This window comes from Bombus flavifrons, chromosome 13, assembly GCF_040668555.2.
Source record: "Bombus flavifrons isolate JBK064 chromosome 13, iyBomFlav1_principal, whole genome shotgun sequence".
Classification (NCBI taxonomy): Eukaryota; Metazoa; Arthropoda; class Insecta; order Hymenoptera; family Apidae; genus Bombus; species Bombus flavifrons.
Window position 1 is genome coordinate 684,084 of NC_138454.1, and position 24,842 is coordinate 708,925.

At 33.2% G+C, this 24,842-nt stretch overlaps 2 long non-coding RNA genes across 2 annotated transcripts in view; one reads left to right on the top strand and one right to left on the bottom strand.

Annotated features, from left to right (window-relative positions):
* LOC138185910 (uncharacterized) overlaps window positions 1–24,842 on the top strand; it is a 273,083-nt gene that overhangs the window by 173,423 nt on the left and 74,818 nt on the right. The gene's annotated exons all lie outside the window — the stretch shown is intronic.
* Window positions 16,521–24,842, bottom strand: part of LOC138185911 (uncharacterized) — a 354,662-nt gene continuing 346,340 nt past the window's right edge. Inside the window, exon 3 of the long non-coding RNA XR_011174745.1 lies at window positions 16,521–17,073. This is a non-coding gene — a long non-coding RNA (uncharacterized LOC138185911). The remainder of the gene's footprint in view (window positions 17,074–24,842) is intronic.

The following is a 24,842-nucleotide window of genomic DNA, read 5'->3' on the forward strand; positions in this document are numbered from 1 at the left end:
CTTAAAGTACAAGGTAAATGTATTGGCGGGTCAAGGTCATTTGTCCACTGCTACTCTCGTCATGAGGAAGAAGACGAAGAAAACTTGTAGATTAGGGGAAAAAACAGAAGAAATAAGGTGTTACATCAAGAAAGATAAGGACAGGGTGTTGTCAAAAACAAGAGGCAGACAACGGAGGGTATCTTCGTAAAGAAAAATGAAGATCGTGTTAAAGAGCGGGTACGCCCCTATGCTTCTAAGGATGATCTGTTTAATCACTACATAGAGTACTGTGCAAATGTCTTGCTGTTATACCATTCATAAAGTAGAAATGTTTCATCTTGTTTAATCTGAATATAAGGAGATTTGGTGTTCTTTCAATTTTGTTGCCATATCGTAAGTAGTATTTAATATAAGAAACAGTAATAATAACGTCAAAAATTTATTTTATTATTTCACAAATTATTTCATTATTTTATGTAACTATTTTCGAACAATTTTTTAACAAACTTCTTCCATTTCCTTCTTTTCGGTTTTTTTAGAAACCCTTTCTCTCATTTTAAACAATTATATACGTGTTTTAGAGTATTATAATAATCAATCTACTACAACAATCTAAAAAAGAGAATCGTATAGCATGAAAAAAGAGAATATCTTTTAAAAAAATAGTTATTTTCATATAACTATGTGTAAAAATATGTTTAGTTCTCATTATAAGATTTATAGGGTAGATAGCGACAAACTTTTGCATAGTGCTCTAACCTGGTTTCATTAAATAGTTAACTGTACAAATATGGTTATTAGCAACGGACGATATAGCTTTACTATAGAAAATGAAATTTTGTTAGAAAACTCTGAATCTTTAAACAAAAACACATTTAAATACTAGTAAATATAATTTGCATGATTTGTCCTTTGGAGGTAAATAATTAACTTGTACTCTTTCCACGAAAGATTCATGCTTCGTTGAAACCGTTTGATCTTCGTTTCAAATTCTGAATAGAAAGAAACAGAAAGACCTTTGACTCTTTGAAGATTCTATCGTTCGCGAAAGAAGCAGGGCATTTTCTTTAAAAGAATTTGTCGGCTGGATTCTTTCGAGTTCGTTATTCCTCCTGAAGAATTTCTTAAAGGAATCGCTCAAAGATCGTAGAAATCGTAACTAAATAAAAGTCGAAACTGATTTATCGAATTTTTTATCAATCGATTCGTTACGATTTATTTGAAATAGTTAAAGAATTTGAGAAATTCGAGAATCGAGGAAGTTTTCCATTTAAAAGAAGGAAATTATTATTTTACTAAACTTCTTGAATTTTTTATGAAATTTCAGATTCAAATTGTACGATTATCAAGATACACGAGTGATTTGAACAGGCGCCAAACATTTCTCAATGAGTCGTATTTAAAATCCATCCGTAAAGAGTAAATTACACTCTTCACGGTGAATCAGATTTCTCTCGATAATAAACAGAAGAAAGAAATTTTCGAGTGATCTATTCCAATACAACGATAAATAAAATATTATATAAAAGCCCTACTAATATAACAATACGTCAACTATATAAATATCCTTTTAATACAACAATAAATCAAGTATTATATAAAATCCCTCCTTCTAATGCGACAAATCAAACAACGCGTCAAAATCCTTCTGATATAGCAATAAATAAAATATCATATAAAAATCCCTCTATCTCCCCCTTTCCAATTTTCCTCCCATCCCTGATTCTCCTTCAATTCTCACCGAATCTTCGCGTAAATTCGAAAGAATCCTCATCTAACAGTCGAATCTCGCGAGTTTAAGATCGGCACCGCGCCACTTCCGGCCCTTTCTCGCCTCCTTTCGTATCTGCTCGCTTTAATTGGGATCAGCTTGGCAGCCACTCGGTGCGAGACAAATGAATGAGAGTGAAAAAAGGTGACAAGGGGTTCCAAGTACTCGCACAACGAACGAAACTCGTTCAGAATCCTCGTCGACGCTTTATTTCGTCGCTAGCTTCCCTTCCTCATTCTCTTTGCATTTCAATCCCTCGCGTAGACGCGTAGACGCTTTCAAGACGTATCTTCGTTAACGCTGTGACTCGATTCTTCACGCGGGCAATCTCCGTCGTTCGTGGGGTGTCGTCGCACCCTTGCACCCTTCGAAATTCGTACGTGAAATTCGTATGTGACCAGGCAACCTGGACCTGTGCAGGGTGAATCATGCGGAAAGAATTGTTTCTTAGGGAGTGCACGACGTAGATTAGTTTGTAGCGAGGGATGTAGTTTTTCGGATCTCGAGATCGCTTATGAAAAGTCACGGGTAATTAAAGTAGAGCCTCCTTTATCCGAACTAATAGACAGACAAAACTTTTGAAATAATGGAATTTTCGAATAATGGAACGATTACTTTTCTCATATGAAGTTTAATTTATTCAAATATTTATGGATTAAGATTAATTTCTTCAAATATTTACGCATCTTGTACATATTTTGACTGCTAAGTTACGTAGTTCTTTCAACACATGTGGCTGCACAGACAACAATATATCGCTACGTTAGATTCATTTGGTATTTCGAATCACTTTTCGAACGCCACGAATGCTTCGTCATGAGGAGGCATCTCTTCATTACAACTTTTGTTTGCGGATTTTGTTTATGTAAAATCGCCATTTTTATTGCCTTCGTCGCAGTTTTATGTAAGTAAATACGTAGAATTGATGAAATTAACGGAGAGAATAATTTTTGTTATAATGTTAAAATTTCAATTTATTCGTAGTTTGTATAACTATTTGAAGTTTATACCTATCAATTTTGAAATGGATCGTCGTTTTACGACAAAAATATATCACCAAAATCGGTGATTTACAATGGAGAATGTTACCCTTTGCTAATTATTTTAATTTCACTTTCATCAAATTCATTACAGGACGCCTTCCATTTTTGAAGAAGAAAAAAAAGAAAAAGAGTGGAGACATAGATATTTTAATTTTATTTTCATCAAATCTATTGCATAATTCCTTTCATTTTCAGAAAAAGAAAATATATATATATATATATATATATATATATATATATATATATATATATAGAGAGAGAGAGAGAGAGAGAGAGAGAGAGAAAGAGAGAGAGAGAAAGAGAGAGAGAGAGAAAGAGAAAGAGAGAGAGAGAGAGAGAGAGAGAGAGAGAGAGGAAAAGAAACAAAGTTTAATTTCGTTCTCATTTTCTTCTTCCTTTCTTTTCTTTAAATTTGGTATGAAATTTCAAATGGCGACGATGAAATGTTACCCGGTAGCCGTCAAGAAATTTGTTCGACGAACTTTCGGTTCGGGTCACATTTTCACCTTTCTTCCCGTTTGCGGCTTTCATCTTTGACCGCACATATTTTCTGGCGAACGAGCACCACTGACGTTCTGGTTTAAACGTGCCACACGTTTCTGAGTAATTGTACGAACTTCGGTCATTAGCTCTTGTAATTAGTGCCTCCTCCCTCTTCCTTACGGGCTTAGGAACGGATTAATTCGAATCGTATACGGCGTGCGGATGCTTTGGTGAAAATTCTTTTATGAGAATGATCCAAGAATTGGACTGTGAGATGCAAATGAGACGGTTATCTTTTTTATTGACATAAATGCTTATATAGCTCAATCTGTGAAAACTGAGTTTTATGTGTAAAACGGGTTTTAGGTTTTTTATTGTTACGATCATTAAAAACAACAAGTATCTTTTTTCCCTTTTTGATGAAATTAATATAGGCTTATATTAGAATAATGTCGTGATTATAAATTCATAGTTACTTTCTCCATGCCATTTTAACTATTATATAATCATTTACATTTTCTGGTTTTAAGATTAAACGATAGAGTACTATTTTTAGTGCTCGCTTTCACTTTTGCATATATGTAAAAGTTGCATATACGTTCCTCTCTCTTATTTTTGATAACGTTTCACGTGCAATAACGATGTTTTTTTTATTAATATTCGTAGTACCTCTTAGGGTGCCTTCAGGCAATCAATAATATTGTCGATATTTTAAGTTTCTCAACATCATTGTATAATATTGACGATATTATATTGATAATACATATAGAATCCTATAATTGAGAACCTTAAAATATCGACAATACACGTAACTGATAGTCCGAGGGTAACCTTAGAGTTGACCTATTTTTCTCATAAACTCTTTCTTATTTCTACGCATAATTTTCTATCGTGATTTTTATTTTCTAAGCTAATGTAAAAGTTTTCTTTAAATTATATAGGTAATAATGAATTAACGTATAGGTGAAACTCTTATGGTCATTCTCTCGCAAAAGGTATCAACTTCTCCACAATTGTCCTTTGAAATGTAATACTTTGCAACGATTATTCCGAGAACTAAGTACGTAATAGTTACAGTATCGACCTTATAAAACTCCCTTTGAATCTTACATATTATATTACAAAAGTGTTTGTATTTGTCTGTATTTTAATTAAAATAATGTTTCTCTTTCTTCCATATACAATATACTATTTCTATAAAATTCATTTTTTAACTTATAATGTATTACTATTATATTATGTATTATATAATTATTATTTAAAAAGTGAATTTTGTGCTTTCTTTATAGTTAATTTGATGTTAATTTAAATATAAATTTTTATTAATAAGGAGAAATAAATTATTTATGATTCTGAATGACAAAAGGAATTATAGTTTCTTCCTTTTTTAAATTCGTCAGTTTACATTTTCTTGCTTACGTTTCCTTTTGCATTTTTTGAATTGAAGGAACAATAGTTTCATTCTTGTCGCAGGGAGATTGCAATTCAAAAAGAAAGTCGCAAAGAAGAAACGAAACGATTTTCAAATAAAGAAATTCTTGGCGCTCTTCAATTTTCCAAGCAAAATATTCGTTGGATCTCGCAATATTTTCGCGAAAATGTTTCTCAGAGAAAATCAAAAATTGTATACAACATTTCATTACAGAACAAGGATATTATTATTTATTATCACATTTATATAACAATTTAATTAGGTCTAACTATAATTAACTTCATATCATTTGGTGGTACTGTTATACGATTGTAAAAATTAATAAAATAAAAAATAAAATAAGGAAATAATGAAAATAAGGATACGTATAAGGAAAGCAATGTAATTTTCTTTTCTTATCCGCGTCGCTTCTTTCAGTTCCTTTCTTCCTTACTCTCTCGATAACTGGATCGAGGAAACGAAACCTGCCATGTCGTTGAATAATAAACATGCTAGACTCCCTGCTGGGATTCAACAATTTGATTTCCTCTTTAGTTTACGATTCGCCACGCAACCACGTGGCTTCGGGATTCACGAAACCTTGGATTTCAAGCTGGAGCTTAATTTTTTAAGCTCAATTAGCTTGGAATTAACAAGCATCGGCACGAACACCCAGTATCGTAACAATTTAACAATATTGTTTGGCAAAGGAGCAGTGAAACTTCAGATGTATCGTTTTTCTACGTTTTGTGTTGAAAGATGGTAGAATGGATAAATGGAAGAATATGATATTTAGATAGTAATGTGTAATGGGAGAGTTAGTGGAAAAACGAGAGTGCTTGGAATAAAAAAGTATCTGCATAGGAATTTTTAAAATGAAGGTGGAAAGATTAGCTTTGATATCTGAGTTTTCAATATATTAATTTTCGATACTTCATCTTCTAACTTTTTACTTTTCGATATTTCAATTTCCAATATTTCAATTTTTAATATTCTAGCTTTCGACTACTTAATTTTCGATATCTTGACTTCCTACGTTTCGGATATTTTAATTTCCTACATTTTAACTTCGACAAGTTTAATCTTTTACATCGCCATCAATATTTTTATCTTTGGTACGTTACTTTTCCTTAATTTCCGAGGTTTTCATTTTACCTATACAATTTAATTTTCCACGCTTTAATTACTCAACTTCGATATTATAATTATAGTCGTAATATTAAATTACGGCAATTTTCGTTATAGCTCTTTCCATTAGTATCGGTTGTCTAAAATAATATTCCGAATGATCGTTGACTGATTGCAATCAGGCAGAGAAACGAGATATTGCCCGTAGGGGTTGTTCGTTGAAATTCAGAGCAGGACAGACTTGGACACGTAGTTTACAACAATATATTCCGTAGCAACAGTTTCTTGCCATAGCGAAGCCTGCGGCAGAGTCTAAAGATAGAAATCAACTCGACGAGCGTCTGACATAAACTAAGGGTTTTTGACATAAATTGTGAAAGTGAAGTGTTTAGTAGGATGACCTTAACTCTTAGTTGTCAATTTGGACCTCATAAGTCAAACTTTCTAGTCTCTGTTCCCTAAATGAGCCTAACTTCGCGTAAATTTGGACCTGGAGATGAGGAGTAAACAGACAAGAATTTAAATAAAGTATTTCCGAGAAAAGAGTGCCATAACATCATAATACATCGTATGAAAATTATAGGGGAAAAAATATGGTAAACCGTTTTCTTAATTATTTTGGAGAAGAATAATTGAAGACTATAGGGAAAAGATTAACATTTAATGGGACAGTAATTTTTAAATTCAATATGCTGTGAACCGAATACATATTATTAAATAAATTCCTATTAAATAGAATTATTTGATTTCGGCATTGAATGTGTATTCTTACCATGTGTATTCTACCTGAATATTTAAGAAATGTTAACCATTATAATATTAATCTATCATGGATACTTTACAAAACTTCTAAAAGACTTGTATTCTACTATATTTTTGGATTTAATTCTTTCCTTTTCCTAATTAGATATATCAGATATTTCTATTTTTCCAAGTAACATCCGAATCAGAAAGGCAAACTTATCTGTTCTGTGTTGTCTCGTGTTTTTAAATTTAAGGGGGGATTCTTGAGTAACAAACGATAAAAGTAAATCATTTTTATGAGCTTTTCTAGACTAACTACTGGATTATATGGAACTAGACTTTTTTGAGATGTAAATAGATAGCTTTAAAGTATAAATGTAATTATTTTACTTCGGTTCTCCTTAGTGTTTATTGCATATTATACAAGTCTTGTGATCATCTTTGACAACGTAACCATTGTTGGAATGCAATATAACATCTGCCACTGTCACCAGAATGCAAAAGTTAAGTCATTTTCTTCAAGTTAGATAATTTATGCTGGCATTAAACCCATTTTTGGAAGAAACACATGAAAAATTGGGAAGTTGTAGCGTTTAGATGAAAAATTTCCTTTTTTGGTATATAGATTGAGTGTATATTGTATAAACAAATATTATAAATAACTAAATAAAGATTTGAGGCGCAATCCCTGGAGAAACTGGTTGCAAAGTAAATAAGACTTATCCGAAATCGATTAAGCAATTAGTTTTCCAGTTATCGTGCACGCCAGTTTAAAATACTGATAAGCAATAAGAGGAATTGAAGTGAAAAAATTGCATTTATACTTCAAGACTATACATTTCAAAAAGGTCCAATCCCATATAATTAATAATCAGTCTAAAAGAAATGCATAAAAATCACTTGCTTCTATCTTTATTATAAGAGAATTCTCCTTAATACAGATTGCAAACCAATCTTACATTTGCAAAGCTGTTGTTTTATTTAGCTATAAGATTAAATATTATCGAGGGCCACCCTCTGAAACTATTTATAGAAAGTATTGAAGATTAACCATTGCATTTAACCTATTAGACTGAAACTCTCAAAACAAGACATTTCCGCCGTATTTAATTCCAGAAGTACTATACTAACGAAAACAGACAGAAGGCGAAGGAATGGAAGAAGATACACAAAGAAAGAACCTATAATCGAACCAATGCATCGTCCCGGGATACATCCCTCAACGAGCAAAGATTTATTTCATTTGGCTTAAAGAAAGAATGTTTAATTCATGACAGCGGTAATTTAGCAAATGCGCGCGACGCTCAATTGTGCCCCGCGCGATCCCATTTCCATAATTATTTCAGGACTCGAAGGCTTTATAAATCGATTACGGCCGATAGAATGTAAATTGCCGAATAAGACTGGCAAATCCTTCCCGATCGTTTCGCGTTACGCCACTTCTTCCTCTTCTGCTTCATCTTCATTTTTATATATACCTGTTTTCTTCTTTCTCTTCACTCATTCGTTCCATGAATATTCTTCTCCTTTCTTTCTTTTTATTAATCTCCTTTGCTCTTTTCCACATTTTTTTCTTCTCTTTTACACCGTGAGTTCTTCTTATGTTCTTTTGTTCTTGTTTCATGTCGTAAATCTTTGTACTCTTCTCATTCGTCGTTTTAATATTCTATGTCTCCATTCTCCTACGATTTTATATCTTATTTTCCGTTATATTCTATAGTCTTTGCTATTGTTTGCATTCATGCCTTCTGTATTCTACGTTCTTCTTCTTCTTCTATTTCGTTTCTTGTTTTCTGTTGTAGTGCTTGCCAGTCTTTCTATTTATATTCATGTCAAAGATAAACACACAGGCGATTTGATCAAGCTCCAGATATTTTCAGTGGCATTCAAGCCGAGTAAATTGTCTGACTATGACAATGGTATGGGAATACTTTTCTTTATGATATAGTAATAAATTAAATAATTATCGTATACGATTTCTACAGCTTTGTACAGAGAATAAGGGAACTTATCAATTGATGGATAAAAAATATATAGGGCTCTATTTTAAAATATACCGATAACCTCGAAATCTCTTGAAAGAATGATCCTAAAAGAAGATTCTTTCCATCATCACGTGTACCTTTTGAAATAGTATAACTTTGCCCAGAGAAATTTTGTCATACAATCTTAAACAAGGCAGATATTTTAAATCATTTAACTGAGATACCTTGCATCGTTATCTAACGATTTTTAAATATATATGGTAATAATTTAAATACCCTCCTAAACTTGAAGTATCTTGTCATTTATCTTTCACCGCATATATGCATATCATATACTGTATTTAGAAAAATGAAATTTCTGCACGTGGTCGTAGTTTTTTCTTTTTCTCCAACTCTCCGCTCTTGTTTCCTCTTTTTTCTTTCCAATGATCTGTTTGTCCCCTCCCCTTCAAATTTTTCTCTTTTTCTCTTAATTGTACATTGTTTTCTTCCTTCCTCCCTTTATTATCTTGCTTCAGTCTTGTTAATTCCCTTAATATGTTATGTTATTCCCTTAATTTTCTTATTTATATCTCGTATATTCATATTCTGCTCTTTACTCTCCCCTTTCTCTTTCCTCGTTCCTAACTCGTTATCATCGCGATTCGTACGCTATCTTAGATAGCTTCTAGTTAACGCTGCGCCCCATGAAACGGATTCCTCGTTCACAACGTGCTTCGGAGCCTGAATGCCCCCCTAGAATGCTATATCGCGTGCGCTCAGAGATTCTCCTGTGTTGCTCTCATCTTCTTTGACGTTCCTTATTCCCAATTCAAGAGAGAGACAGAAAGAGAGAGAGAGAGAGAAATGCAGTTAAATTCAAAGCACAGATTTTTATAACGGTTTAAAATTGCTATTCTATATCTCTCTTTTAGAAGATCTAGCCTGATTTTATAGACAGAACATTTTATTAGGAGATCAAACTAACAGTCTATCCATGAAGAATCAAAGTTTTTGCTTTTCGATAAAGCGTTTTTGAAAATAAAGTCTCTTATCTACGTATATCAACGAGTAAACAGGGAAGATTCTTATATTATAATATAATTTTAATAAATAAGGAAATAAAAATTTAGAACTCTTTCTATGTCTGTGGTATTGAGAGCAAAAATGGACTGCAGTTTTTCTGGATGTGAATTCATAGCATTAATTTATTCCAATTAACTGCATTAACTGTACAAAGATATCGAAAGATAACAGCGCTTAATGTTATGTGCAAATTATTCAGTTTGTCGAGTATTGGAACTAGTTCGTTTTCGCATCCGATTATTTCTAGCGATTCGAAGCACAAAAAAAGACTTTTCTGTATTTCTAAATATTATATTATAGAAAAAAGTAGAAATTTGTTACAATATTTAATAGATAAAGCAAATCTCCGCTGTTAAAGTTCCACTTCGGTAATCCTGTTCATATAAACATGTATGAATTTGCAAAAAACTTTGTAATTTTCTGACAAAACGCTATAACATTTACGCTATATAAAATACTTTATTATATAATAATACTAATAATAGGCTAATTGAAATACTAATCTTCCGATATCTTTTATTGGAATGAGCGTTATTGAAAGAGAATGGAGAAATATTGACAGGGAAACGAGTTCCTTTGAGATATGGCTGAGGTCGTTTGATAAGGTAATTAAAGGCGCGATGATTATCCTGAAGAAAGAGATTGCGTCTAACTCTCTGCTTTCTTGAAGATCGAGGAGGATCTTACCAGAAAAGCTTTCCATGATAATAATGGAGAGGATAAAACGTAAGATTGTCTTGATGATATATCCAAAGATAGACGAGACGGATGTTCGTATATTTATGTTCGTGATTTTTGTTCCATAAATTCGAATTTAATTGAAATAGAATATTTATTATTAAATTCTATTATGAATATTGTATTTTTTTTCTATAATGTGGGATTTTTAAAAATACATTTCTTGTATTTTAAAGCACTGTAAATATGGAAGAGCTTTTTATTTCGACTAATAATAACAGTAGTAATTAAATTTCAAATAAGAATTATAAATTAAATTAAGTGGAATTTTTTTTTTTTTTGTCAAAAGGACTTTACTTATTTGCATACTCGCCAATGTGCTTTTGCACTTTTAAGTTACCTACAAGTGTTTAAACTGTTTGGTCTATTTCTTAGAAACAGAATTTATAGTATGTACTGTGCATTATATATTTAGATATACATCTTACACTTTAGAGTCTTCGTTTAGAACTCGATCCATATTTAAATCTCCAGAACCTACAGCGATAAGCCTTTACTGCTCCAAGTGGGACTGTTAAGTTACGAAGTCAAATTAATGTTTCCAGTGGCTCCACACAGTTCAGGCCTGTTGAGGTGAACATGGCTCGTTTATGTTATCGCAAACGAGGATACTGGATATTATTTATATGTACTACATAGGGCATAGTGTGATATGAATTAAAAATTCTATGAAAATATTATTAGATAATAATTATAAATAATAAACAATATAATAATAAATATAAAAAATATATAATAGATAATAGTTCATCGTGAATGTCGATGACAAATATGTACACGGTATTATAATAGTTATAAATTATCACATAATTAAATATAAATGAAAATTGGAACTTAATTTGCTCATGATTAGCACTAAAAGATAACCAGCGTCCAGTATGTACTTAAATATATTAAAAGTGAATTGTATATTTTGAAATTAAAGAAGAAATAATAATAAATAAGAAATAAAGTAGGAGCAAAAGAAATTATTTGCATGTTCTTAATAATAACTGTAATATGGAAAGAAAACTGATACTTTGATAGATTTGTTAGATCTAGTGTTAGACTATGAACATTTTTCTAAATTTATTCTTACGAACATAAGTAAAAAGACTGAAAATAAACAGATGTTTCATCTATCAAATATCATAACGAGCACTATACTTTCAACATTATATATATATATGTCTGCATATAGTGCGCATTTCACACTTTTATTTCATACCTTTGAATTTGCCAAAAATGCGTAAAAATCCGCATGATACTCTAAACTCTAAACGACTCTCAATTCACTCTAACAACCCTCGATATTCATTCGACGATTTGTTTTCAAACTCTATGCCTTTTTGTAGTACAGCATAATATTTTCCAAACAACCCCACTCCAGTCCCTTGTCATACTTACCCTTTTATAACGTCGATTTAAAATTACGACACGACAGTTCCGCTGGTTCTGTGCTTTAATATTCGAAAAATTCCGAACGATTTTCAAAGCAACCAACCGCAGTCGGTTACATCTATTCAATTTCGTTTCGAAGTTTGCCCGCGGCTATCGTTCCATTCGGGACTTTTATTACAGCTCCGCGTCGCGCCATCCGTTTCATTCCGAGAAATTTCAATTACTCATGGATTTTTCTCGTGTTCCTTCGATGCTAGTCATTTAGAAATTTAGGCCATCGACCATTTGACGAATGAAAATTTTTATTTTGCCTGCGAGCGTTTCGAAAATCGAAGAGAATGTATTTTTTTTAATACGACTAGCAGAACATTTTATACGCTAGGATTCTTTAACCAAACGTAAATTGCCATTTCATTTCATAAACATGCGTTTCGAAAACTGGAAAAGATATATTTTTTGATTATTATCAGGAAAACTTTTTATGTATTTGTATTTGTAAACTCATCTAGAAAAGAAGATACGAATACTAAAAGAAATAGGCAAATTAACTGTTAGAATGTTTCATTTGAAAGAAGATGAAACGTGGTTCTTAACGAGTTTTATTGATTCTGATCGCAATCATTTTTATTACCTTCACTCCACATCTCTGCACGGGATTAATTTGATACGTTGTTTACTTTAATGATACGGAACCGGAAATACTTTAAACGGCGAAATGTTTGATATATTTAATTTTAATTACTCGATGAACATATACCAAATAAACAAAACTAAAGTGTAAATATGTAGTAATAAAATATGATAGATGCTTATTCTTAAACGATTTAATTAATATAGAGTCGTTACATAATGATATTAATAATTAGTGTACCTGCATTCTCAGTAATTGATTATTACTAAAAGTGATTAAATTTGGTTTGAAGAAAACGTCAGCGTATTGATATTCAATATGCTATACTCTACATGCTAAATTAAGTGTAGTTTACACGATGGAATATTTCATGTATACATGCAATTGTAATAACAACTTGTAAATAGCAAATATATATCCAATTAATTAGTGTACACTTCTAAATGATGGAATATTTTATGTACTATTTTATACTTATACCCAATTAAAACGTGTTATTCAAAAATCTCCAACAAGCTTTCCAACCGTTCCAATTATACTTATTCTGTTAGTGTCTAGGAAATTAAGGAAGTAATTTTCACATGTAGCAGGTAATACCTTTATCTTTTAGCAACTGAAAAATTCTTTTCATTAAAAAATCTCTCGCAAATAAATAAGTATTCTTAATAGGTTATTCTACATAAACCCGCTCAATTATAAATTATTTTATTATTAACTACGAAATTGTAGTAATAAGTCTCACAAGTAGTAAATACCACGCTTACCTTTGAGCAGTTCGAAAATCCTTTTGAATAAAAAGTTCCTTTTCAATAAATAAATATTCTCAATAAATTATCCTACATAAACCCACCCAATTGTAAATTATTTCATTACTACCAAAGAAATTGAAGAAGTAATTCTCTCAAGTAACAAACAGCGCCTTTACCTTTTAGCAGCTGAAAAATTCCATTCAATAAATAATTTCTCTCCAATAAACATTTCCAATAAATTATTACTGTAAACTGTATTATTATTAATTATTAGGTATTATTAATAGGCGGACCATTACCACCCAAGGAATCGGTAAAATTATTTTCGCAAACGGCGAACGACGCGACTTGTGCTCGTTTCACTCGATCCGAAACACGATCACGTTCCGTCGTAAATAGAATGGAGCCGTCCAATGGCCACTTTAGACGCGAGCATAACTTACGATCGCTTGCACGACGATATCTGCTAACGATCTCGCCGTTTCTTTGACGATTAAGCTATTCCTATGTGCAAGCAGCGCGAACTACACTAAACCGCAATGGACCGCATAATCCGGAGATTGGGATCGTGAGTCCTAGCCCCTCGTTTCATCGGAGAGGGTCAAATTTACCCTTATGTCCGCGCCTTGGTTTCGCGACCTACGAGAAATTGTAATGGCCGAACTTTTGCCCACATATCGAAGCCATCCCGTGGAAGCTGAATACCGGAGGAAAATTTTAGATTTAGATTTCCAGATATTGGATTCCTTCTCCTGCGGGAGGATAGTCGAACTAGTCGCCACGATGAATTTTTCCAGCGAATCGTAGATACGGTATTCGCGGGGGAGTTAATTGCGCGAGAGAAGATGAGAGGAAGAGTTGCCGAGATCTGATCAGAGGAAATTGCGGATACTTCTCGGGATGAGAGTTTGGATTATGTTTCATGGTAGAGAGAAGAAGGTTTATGGTATAAGAAACACAGAAAGACATCATAATCTTATGAAATGGATTTATATTTAATTGTTATGTTATATTTATATGTTTAATATTACAAAATATATATGACTGTGCAAATTCATTGCATAAGAAACATTCGAAACACTCACAAGGCTAGGAATAGATCGCACAGACTTCGCACAGACTATACAATCACAAAAGAAGAACCGAAGAAGTGTAACATTTGTAACAAAAGATCACTCTAAGATATGTACTAGTTGTGTGCTGAGAATTTCAAAACGGAATGCAACAACACAACATTTCCAAGCAACCTCAAGGCGATCCTAGACCTGACTACACTTGACATGCGTTATAAGTATATAAGTATACCCACTAATAAAATGTAAATATTATACATACTTTTGACCAAACAATAACATATTGGTCTAATATAATATTATGTAAGATTATGAAATACGATTGTATGTATTTCTGTGATAAAAAAATAACGACCATTTCTGATTGATTTTATAGCGGAAATGTGTATATGAAATTTGAAATATTACGTACATAAGATAACAAAAACAAAGTTTGTGAAATATTAGGAACAATAACGATGAACTGATGTTTATTTCTATTAGATTATTCTTAAAATTAGGAAATTAGAGAAAACAGATATATATCTGTATCTTCGAAAAATGTTTCAGAAACTGTTATTAGACGTACAAATAAATAATCTAAAATTTTCAGTGAAACTCAAAGTTTATTTAAAAAAAATACCACAAATTAGTGAAAATTAATTAAAGTATTTGTCATTGCATTCTGCAACTTTATGCCATCCATTAGGGAAGTGATGAATTCCATCACGTATATAATGCCGCGTCTTTAGACAAAATTCAAGCGTCAGGTCACAGACAAGGCAGGACTTTCTGTGAAATTGCTGCGCGACAACGCTAGGCCGTATATGCTTCTATGACAGAAGACATCGTAATGAGTTTTGTTTGGTACACTTCGCAACAGCCAGCGTCAATTCATGGATGAGATAGAAAAATGACTTGATGATCGAAAATTATCTAAAAACGCAACATTTTACCACGATGGGATTCTCATCACTTGGCTGATAGACGGTTTAAAGTTATAGAAAGCAACAAGTAATATTTGGGTTGAATTGTAGAGGCACAGTTTTGCCTCACGGCAAAGTTACAATATAATATATAAATATAATATAAAAGTTACAATATAATAGCTGCAAACATATGTTTAGTGAAATATTAACCAGAACCTAATCAATTAGTATGTAAATGACATAATAAATACGACGGTGTGCTAATACTTTCTGCAATCACCGTACGTTATCAAATTACTTCCAAACTTTACCGATATAATCAAATTAGTCGTGTTTCGTTACAATGTTAATAAAAATTTCAACAAGTCTTACATAATTGTACATTTTTACACTAAGTGTTAAAATAGCTCCAGTTAGCTGCCGTACATCGACTGGATCAATCGTTCCGGTGAATTTTAATATCCGAATTATCCCGAAATCGGAATTTACCGTTCCATCAGAAAGATAAACAGCGTGGATTTATTAACGTCACGTCGAAGCCGCGCCAATTTCCTCTTCCCTCCCCCTTCCGCCCCGCGTTTCCATTTCACTCCTTTTTCTTCTTACTCCATTCGCTTGCTTTTTTGTTCCTTTTTCTCCTTTTCGCGTAGCTTTTCCTTCGTTTCCCTTCTCTCTTCTTCTTTTTTTTCATCGCCGCGTTCGTTGTTGTGCCCCGAAAGAGTCGCAATTTATCGCCGCATCGAAGAGGTAACGGGACGCGAATTTTTCATCCCTTGCGCCGGCTCCGTGATTTAGTCGGATCCGCGTGATCTACGAATCCTTCTTTCTGATCGCTCTTTGATGGCGTGGAACGTTGCACGCTCGCATCAATAATCCTTTGTCCAGAAATTGCCCCATTTTTTCCTTCCGTTTTCCCTTTAATCCTCTACATTTATTCGGGATCGTTCTCTTGCACAACTTTCACACGGTTATTCTGATACGGTGTTGCATTGAAAATGTTAGATGTTTCACGAGAAGTTTGTGGTGTTTTGGGGCATTGGTTCGTGGATAGGAGAAGTTAGGATATTTTCATGAAAATTTCGTTTAGTCTCGGTGAGTCGCCGTGGTGGAACGATATTTATGAAATCATATATTTACTCGAATTTTTGTTTCTACGTTGTTTTATGTTCCTTTCATATTTAAGGTAATTCTACGAAATATCGAGAATTTTAAGATTCCTTCCTTACAGAAGTAAATAGGTTTAACATGTTATTTACTTGTGCACACATTCTGTAAACTGCTAAATTACCAAAAGATACACGACTTGCAATCTTTTTCCAGTTTACAGTATTGCATAATAGATATAAGACATACAGTATGTTATCATGTATAGATAAATGAGGAAAAAGATCCTTAATTATTAATTATATAAAATTTGCGTTGTACGAGACAGCTTATTCAGAGAATTTGTACGACGAAATATACTTTTACTTGGATCTAAAATAGTAAAAAAGTATCAAATTAATTTTACTCTTCGTGAAAGACCGAACTAAGTCACAGTCAAACGAAACATTAGCTTCAAATCAAAATCAATAGTGATTTGCGAAAATCAACGAACAAAGAAAGACGAATGGAAAAAAGAAAGGAGAGAAACAAAATAAAAAATTTAATCGTATTGGCGAACGATATTTCCTCGGCGAATTTCTTCTACATTTTGCGAAAATAGAGAAGAATGGACGTGAACTTCATCTTAGTGAGGAAATCAAAGACCTCTGCGAGATCCTCGAAAGACACCTTGCTTTTAACGACTTTTGGAACAGAGCGTCGACAGGCCGAAGGAACATCGTGGAAGTCCAAGATCCTCCTTGAAACTTTCCCTTCTGCTTCGCGAACTGAATAGAATTCCCTTTTGGGACTGAATTTTTAATCGCCAACAGAAGGATCGTGTGTCTCGGGTTAACCAATTAGTCGATCTTCGTTGGCCATTATCCGTCGGTCCCAAACTGGAAACGATATATGTACGTATGTACATTCGAATACAGTAATTACAAATTAGCATGCGTATCGATACGTTTTCGACGAGTTCTCACTTCGTGCGGCCGTAGTTCTGGATCAAATTTGAATTTCATCGAGAACGATTCAATCAATGGACGAATGGAAGGGAAACGGCCATTCAAACGTTTCCGCCGGTGTTTGTGCGAATCTCTGTGTGGAAATTTAGAGCGAATATATTATTAATTTGGAAAGATTCGTTTGCAATTAGGGAATAAAATTCGTATGGAAGTTTAGTTGAATTTTAGATTCTGCAATTTTCTGTTTACGTTTGAGGAATTCGGGGCAGGAATGATACAAGTGAGGATATTTTTAATTTGAAAGAAATTGAGGGCGAAATTTATTAGGTAATTTAGATGAATTTTGAATTTTTTCAATTATTCAGAGGAAAATGGGACAAGTGTATATTGTAAAGAAAGACACATAAAAATTGATCACTGAATATGTATTCATGAAGGTATTCAAATTCAGAATAAAATCTTCTAGAATCCAGAATCTAAATGAATATTTACGTTAGAAAATGCTAGAGTTGCTTATTTGAGTTATTAAAGACAAATGGAATTGACACGAATTGTATTGCAAAAGCTTTTTTCTCCAAAACTGTAGATTGATCGATTTTATCGTCGATCAATGGAATCGAGAGGAATCGTTCCGTGAAATTCTGCTGTTAAAAGATTTCGAGTTTCTTCATCGAGTTTATCGAAAGAACATTTTGTCCATTTGTCAATTTTAATATGGAAATTTCAATGATCTTTTGATTGTTAAATTTTATCGACGTTGAGTAAAACTGAAATAGGTTCTTTCCCAAAATTCCGAGCATTTTTATTGTCATTGTCATTGGCAAAGGTGTCAAACGTTTACACGATGAATTTCACTATAGAAATTCTGGTGAATTTTTGATTGTTTGATTTTGCTAACGATAGATAGAATTGAAAGTAGATTCAATGGAATTTTCGACTTTTGTGATAGCGAGAGATATCAAAGAGACATTTACAGCAACTTTGATACGGGAATTTCGACGAATTTTCGATTATTAAATTTTAGATTGTTCGATTTTATTGGCGGTAGATGCACTTAAGAAGGATCGTTTTGTAAAATTTTCGGTTTATTTTTTGGAGCAAGTGAAAGTGTCGAAAGGACGATTATCTATAGTTTATAACGAAGTTTCAAATTTTCGTTTTGCTGAAATCTATGTTCTTTTATTTTATCGACGCATGAGTTTTAGAGAAACTGTTCCGTAGACTTTTGACTTTTTCTGTTCAACGAAAATAATAGAAAGGTTTTATATGCATCTTTGATTGTTAAATTTTAGACCGTTTAACTTTATTGAAGAGAATTGAAAATAATTGTTTCGTGAAATCTGGAATTTTTCATTGGGCGACAACGTCAATAACACAAGGGATGTTTATATGAATTTTGGTACGAAAATTCAACTGAATTTCACGTCGTTTTGTTCTATCGACGATGAATCGAATCAAGGAGAATTATTTGGTAAGAATTCCAATTTTTTAGTTGATCGAGACATTTATATGAGTTCTAACACTGGAATTCATGTGAAACGTAATCGTGAATTAAAGATATTTTAGAAAATACGGGAACACTTAAAAAAGCAGAAAGATTCATTTCTATCATTTATCAATTGAAGTAGGTTAATGAAGGAAAAACGAGATTCGTAGAAAATCTGCGAGGTTTTCCTATTAATATCAAGGAGATTTTTGTGTGCTCAACTAAAAGCTGCAGATGATCGCTTTCTTCCGCAAAGGAACAGGAAATATTCACTCGGGACTCGTAACCCCATTACGTTCGAATACGATGCTTTGTCAGTCGTCTGTTCGTCGTCTGTTCGTGGATCGTGATCGCAGCCTCAAAGCATCCAAGAATAGAGAATCTTTGCCTCTGAAGCTGTTGAAAGTGTTTTGAGAGTAACAAGACTATCGAGAATTGTTTCGAAAATTGAGTATCTGATCAATTTTATGCGCCATCGTTTTTCTATTGCCTTGTCCTTTACGAGAAGTAAAGCGGAGACAAGGAATACTCCTTGCGCATTCGAGAAGAATTATTTTAGAATCGCTTATCGTTACGAATGTTTGTACGAATTTAAATCCGAGGAATTTTAATTTCAATCATAACATCGCACAATTGATTCTTCGTAATTTTGTTATTCGTTTGTTCTTGCTTTCTTCGTCGTTCAAAGTTCTTTTTCTAAATTTCCTTTTTGTTTCAAAAATCTAAAATTCCAATTTTCTTCCTTCGAGATGTGATTTTCTTATGAGGAAACGCATTAACAGTACCAATGCTAATATAATAATAATAGAAACTAAAATTAAGTTACTCCAAAATTTTTAAATCCAACTATTTCAACTTAGCCCTTCCACAATAAAACCAAGATATTTTCCACCGTGGAAATAAATTCACAAATTAAATTTCATTCTATAAATCCCGCATTTTAAATATCATTATGCGTCATGTAATTATTAACATTATTATTATTATTCTACATATATAACTATACACAACATATATTTCACATATATAATCTAACACGCATAAAGAATTTAAAGTACATGTCTTTTACGTCCGATACTAGAAATGCAAGAAATTTTGATGAAAAGCTATTTAATATACCATCAAAGGCTCAATTATCCTAAGCACCTAAATCATCGTAACTCCAGAATTATATTTAATTAAAAAGAAAGAAAGAAGACGATCAGCTATCAAACACTCAAGCAGCAGCTCCTAAAAACTCCCAAAAACTCGATACCTCGTGAAACTGAACTGAAAATCGTGCAAAAAAATATCACACAAAAATTCCTACATTCACTCAACCGTGTCACATAAATAGATAAAGCTTCACAACTACGACAGAAATCCATGGCGTCGATTAATCGAGGCTCGTTCTCCACACGTGGTCATGGCCAACGATAATTTTCATCACAACTGAACCGAGACTATCGATAATTATCACTAATTATCAATAATTCGATCGTCGCGGACGCGAGTTTCACCCTATTCTTCTTCTCCTCTTCCTCCTCGTCCCACTGTCTTTAAACCAACTTCATCAAGGAGTCTCGTGAGAGACTTTCAAGCTATGGAAACGTGTTAGTCTTTCGAGAAGACATCGTTTAACGAGTTAACGCGAGGATTTTTTAATCAGTGCATTCTTTTTAGACGATATTTGATGATATTTTTTGACTAGACACGTTGAAACTGGTCTTTCGTTCGTGAGAAAAGCTTCTCCTTTATATTTCTTTTGATATTCTTATGTATGTCTATGTATGTAAATGAGAGATCGGATGCTGCAGAACGAATGCGTTTTTTCGTCTTTGTTTATTCACTCTTTTGGAGGACGATTTCAATGCATTGAAGCGCAAAAAAATTAAACAATTTTGTTCTATTTTCTACCATCACGAAAAGAACGAGACATGAAAATTGTTATGTTTGAGTGCAGTACCATGTATACAATGTCTATGTGCTTGCTATTCCTGGAAAGGGAAAATTATTTCTTGTATTTTAAGTACAAATATCATTTTTGTCGAATTACAACGTTTTTGGAAGAAACTGGTAACGTTTCTTATTTTCATTTCAAACAACGGGAGATTTGTCGATATCGATGTCTTGTAAAATCTCTGGTTTTCATTCTACTTCTGCTCTGTATACTATTCAACATAGTTTATTTATTCATACTATTTCTACTCTGAATAAATAAACATTTCTTATGTGGGAATTTCATAAACTTCAAGAAACGATAAAGTATAATTCAAATATAAAAATATCTTGTCGAGTATATTTTTGTACATACTAGGTTCCGAGGAATGATAGAAAAATAAGATCAGGATCTAAAATATGGCATAAAAGTTGGTAAAGACTGTTTGAAAAGTTACTCAATCATTTATGTATTCCTATGATATGAATCGTAAAATGTAAATAGATAATAAGACCATAATACGTTCAACAAGTCAATAAATTAATTACCTGTCACACTTAATATAAAAATAGTACATATAACATATTTATTGAAGATACATTTACTGTAAAAAATGAGATATTCACAAATCTCCAATAAGAGATATTTCATTGAAATCGAAGCGAGATTAATTGTCGATTATTACATGTCAAATGGATATTACATAGAGCAAGGATCGTTTCAATCATCAAGAATTATTCGAAATATTTCTGCGGCTTGAGGAACTCCATTTATTAAGTCAATAGTATCGAAGTGATACTTTGTACGGAAACTTATGGCGCTGAATTAAAAGCGACACGGGATAATCCGAAATAATGGATTAATCGTGTTAAGTGAACGTAAACCGTAAACCTGCTAGTTTCTTGAAGAACTTTCTGCGGGATACAATTAGTCGGTTCTTGGTAGGGGTGTGTAAAAACTTTCAATCGACGAAAAGAATTTTTTATGATGGAGTTTAAAATTGAGCGATGACGGAGAGAGAGTGAGAGAGAGAGAGAGAGAGAGGCGAAGAAAGAAATTCGCTGCCAAACTACCAAACATAACCAAAGGTACGAACAACGAACGAAAAGAGATAAAAAAGGAAAGAAACATTTAATAATTTCTGATGGATCCTTGGATGACTACGCAGAAGACCAAACCACCAAAGTAGCTGTCATCGAGAATGTTCCCAAGAACCCTTGCCATGATTGACCAAGGTGTAGCACTCACGCCATATCATCGTCTGCGCGGTAATCCACTTGTTCTTATCGCAGTGATTTCGTGAAGAAGACTGTGCTTGACACCCAACTCGACGAATTAATTATGCATTCCATCAAGCGACGCAAGAAAGCAAGCGAACCAATGGAGAAAGATGAAGCAAGACGAAGAGAAAGGAGGAAGAAGAAAAGGAAAAAGAGGAAGAAGAAGAACCGCCGAAAGGATCCGAAGTTGATCTCGAGACTGCCTTTGCGGTTGAAAACCGCGCTATTCGAGAGGATTGCACAGACACCGCTGTGCGAATCGCAAGACTGGATGGCATTTTAATTGCCTCAATTAAATTAGACGCTTGTTCTCGTTGCGAATTGGACTCACGCTCCAGGTACCGTGGTATACATTTCGTGATCAGCGTGGCTGTTTAAATTTTCCACAGGAAAGTACATGTTTGTGGAATAATTTCGGTTGATTTCGAAGCGGATCTGAGTTGAAAAATTGTGTATTAGTTAATTTCGCTAGGAGAGAGGGGAGTTTTATGGGGAAATATGGAATGATTTCTTTTTTACGAAGGATTACAGGTCTCAGTTATATGATAAATAATTAACGAAATTTACTCGTGATCGATAAATAGCATTAAATATTTTTTCTCCTTCATCAGATGATTTTCCTTGATTCATTGTTTGATTAGAGCGCGATACTTGTATCTATCTCTTGCCACAAGAATTCTTTTCGATGATACTTGATAGTATAATAATTTCGATTTTATTGATTTATTACTGCATGGGTAGAATTATATTGATCATTATATATGTACCTATTTCGTATCAATTCAATTTCTATTGTTCTACCGGGATACTTATTGAAACGAATAAAAGATAAAAATCTAAAACTACGCTTCGAACAATGTCTTATAAGCAAGCTTTATTCATATATTTTCCTTTAAATCAATATCTAAATAATTGGTTAAAATGGGTACTTAAATTCAGCTCGAAATAATCATTTCGCTCGTCGAATTTTAAATCACTATCGTACCTCCCTTTCTATTTCATCACCTTTTAATGTCAGACATTTTATTTTTTGATCAATATTTCAGCACAAAGCGTGACCTTTTTAACGATGCCATAATTTACGCATCGACGAAGGATCGCCTCCTTTCGTTTTTTCCCAACACTTTCACGCTTGTTAAACGTCTGTATTTACGTAGGCTTGCATGCGCATATTTCAGCGAGAAATTTAAATACGATTGTTTTACGGTTCGCTTTGCGAATTACACGATCACGTTAATTTAGTTTAAACAAGCTCAAGCAATAAAATCTGCAGCGACAGTCACGGAGGATGGAGGCTGGGATTCGGCAGAAACGTAAAATTCGCGATCGAAACAATACGAACGTGTACACTCGCACAAATATATATCTCGCGGGTGTGTAATAAAACGTAAAAGTTTTAGTTACGTGTGCAATTATTCGCTGATATAATATTCGAGACGAGCTTAACATGTTCGTTATTTCGCTATTGACGCGCATGGTGCGGTCGATTCGTGTTCATTTTACTTATTGCTAGGCTCCAAACGATACGACCGAAACAATTATTGCGGTTTTCAAATTTGTACGTTTTGATAGGTATACTTAAGAAGAGAAATAGTGCAGTAAGCAGTGTGTATACAATAGACGCTATTGCTTCTTAACGATAAAAATATGCATAATCAAATGTTCCTACATTGAGTACATCTTGATTGCAACAATTCTCCCTGAGGTTTCCTTTCTTTCTTAATAAAAAAAATATGTTAGCGACCGAATAACTGTTTCAGAAATTGTGTAGATATCACGAGATAGGTCAGCATTGTTAAAATTGTTAGAATGTATCACAACGTGCGGGACCAATTTCAGGAGTGGCCAAGATGCATAAAAACAATGAAACAAATGCGTACAAACGCGTGCTGTATCCGGTCTTGTTTCGAAATTATAGCCATTTTTGTGTTTTAATAATCCGCAACTACTTACCTTCATAATGGCTGTTCGAAATGGCTATCCTCGGTATGTGTTGTTCAGCATACACCTGGAATTTCTGAAAGATTGCGAAATGCTTTGACACGACGTCTGCAAGCTTGCACACAGACCGAGGGTAGTCACTTCGAGCAACTTCTATACAGATAAGCAGTTGCGGATTATTGAAACACAAAAATGTCTATAACTTTGAAATAGAATCAGATAGAACACATGTTCGTATGAACTATTTTTGTTGTTCCTGTGTCTCTTGTCCATTCCTGAGATAGGTCCCACATGTTAAGACACAACCTGTATATGGATTATTTATAATGCACTTTACGCTCCCTTACTATTTTAAATCTTCATAATAAATTCTTTGTCAAACAAATATATTTCCCAATCATGAATACATAAATTCCTTCACATAAAAAATTCAAAACATTTATTCAAATGTCCTTTTTTGTTTTTAGTCCTTCTGTCTCGTGTTTATTAAATCTCGTTTACTCGTGTTTCTCCTTTGGCTGTGCTTCTCAAATAAATTGCCGGAAATTTATAGAAGCGGTCGCTCTATTGATTACGCCCCGAGGAGCAGTATTAATTAAGAAACAGCGTAGGACGAAGGCATTCCTTACGCGGCGTGGCAAAACACAAAGATGAAACGGCCCAGCCACTGGTGTTTTCAATCAAAAGTAAATCGTTCCGAGGGTTCATAATTAGAATCGAAAGGGGGGTGAGGGGGGGGTGAGATCACATTTAAAGACTCCATCACGTGGTGTAAGTAGTTAATCAGCGCCAACATCGTCATCATGATTGCTTTGGGTCGATATTAATAGGGAATTTTTTGCAACGGTATAGAAAATAGAAAGTGAAGGTAAAATAAGTAATGAAAATAAATATTCAGGTACTTTTTATGATCATTTACGCTACGATGTATTGTATATAAAAGGAGATAAAAATGATTCTGTGTTACACTTTCAGCAATTCATAAAATGTTTGAGAAAGTGCATTCCTCCATAGTGAAAGTTAATGTTTTTTCATCATTTAAGAAATATCATTTCTTATCTAACCTGCATCTTGA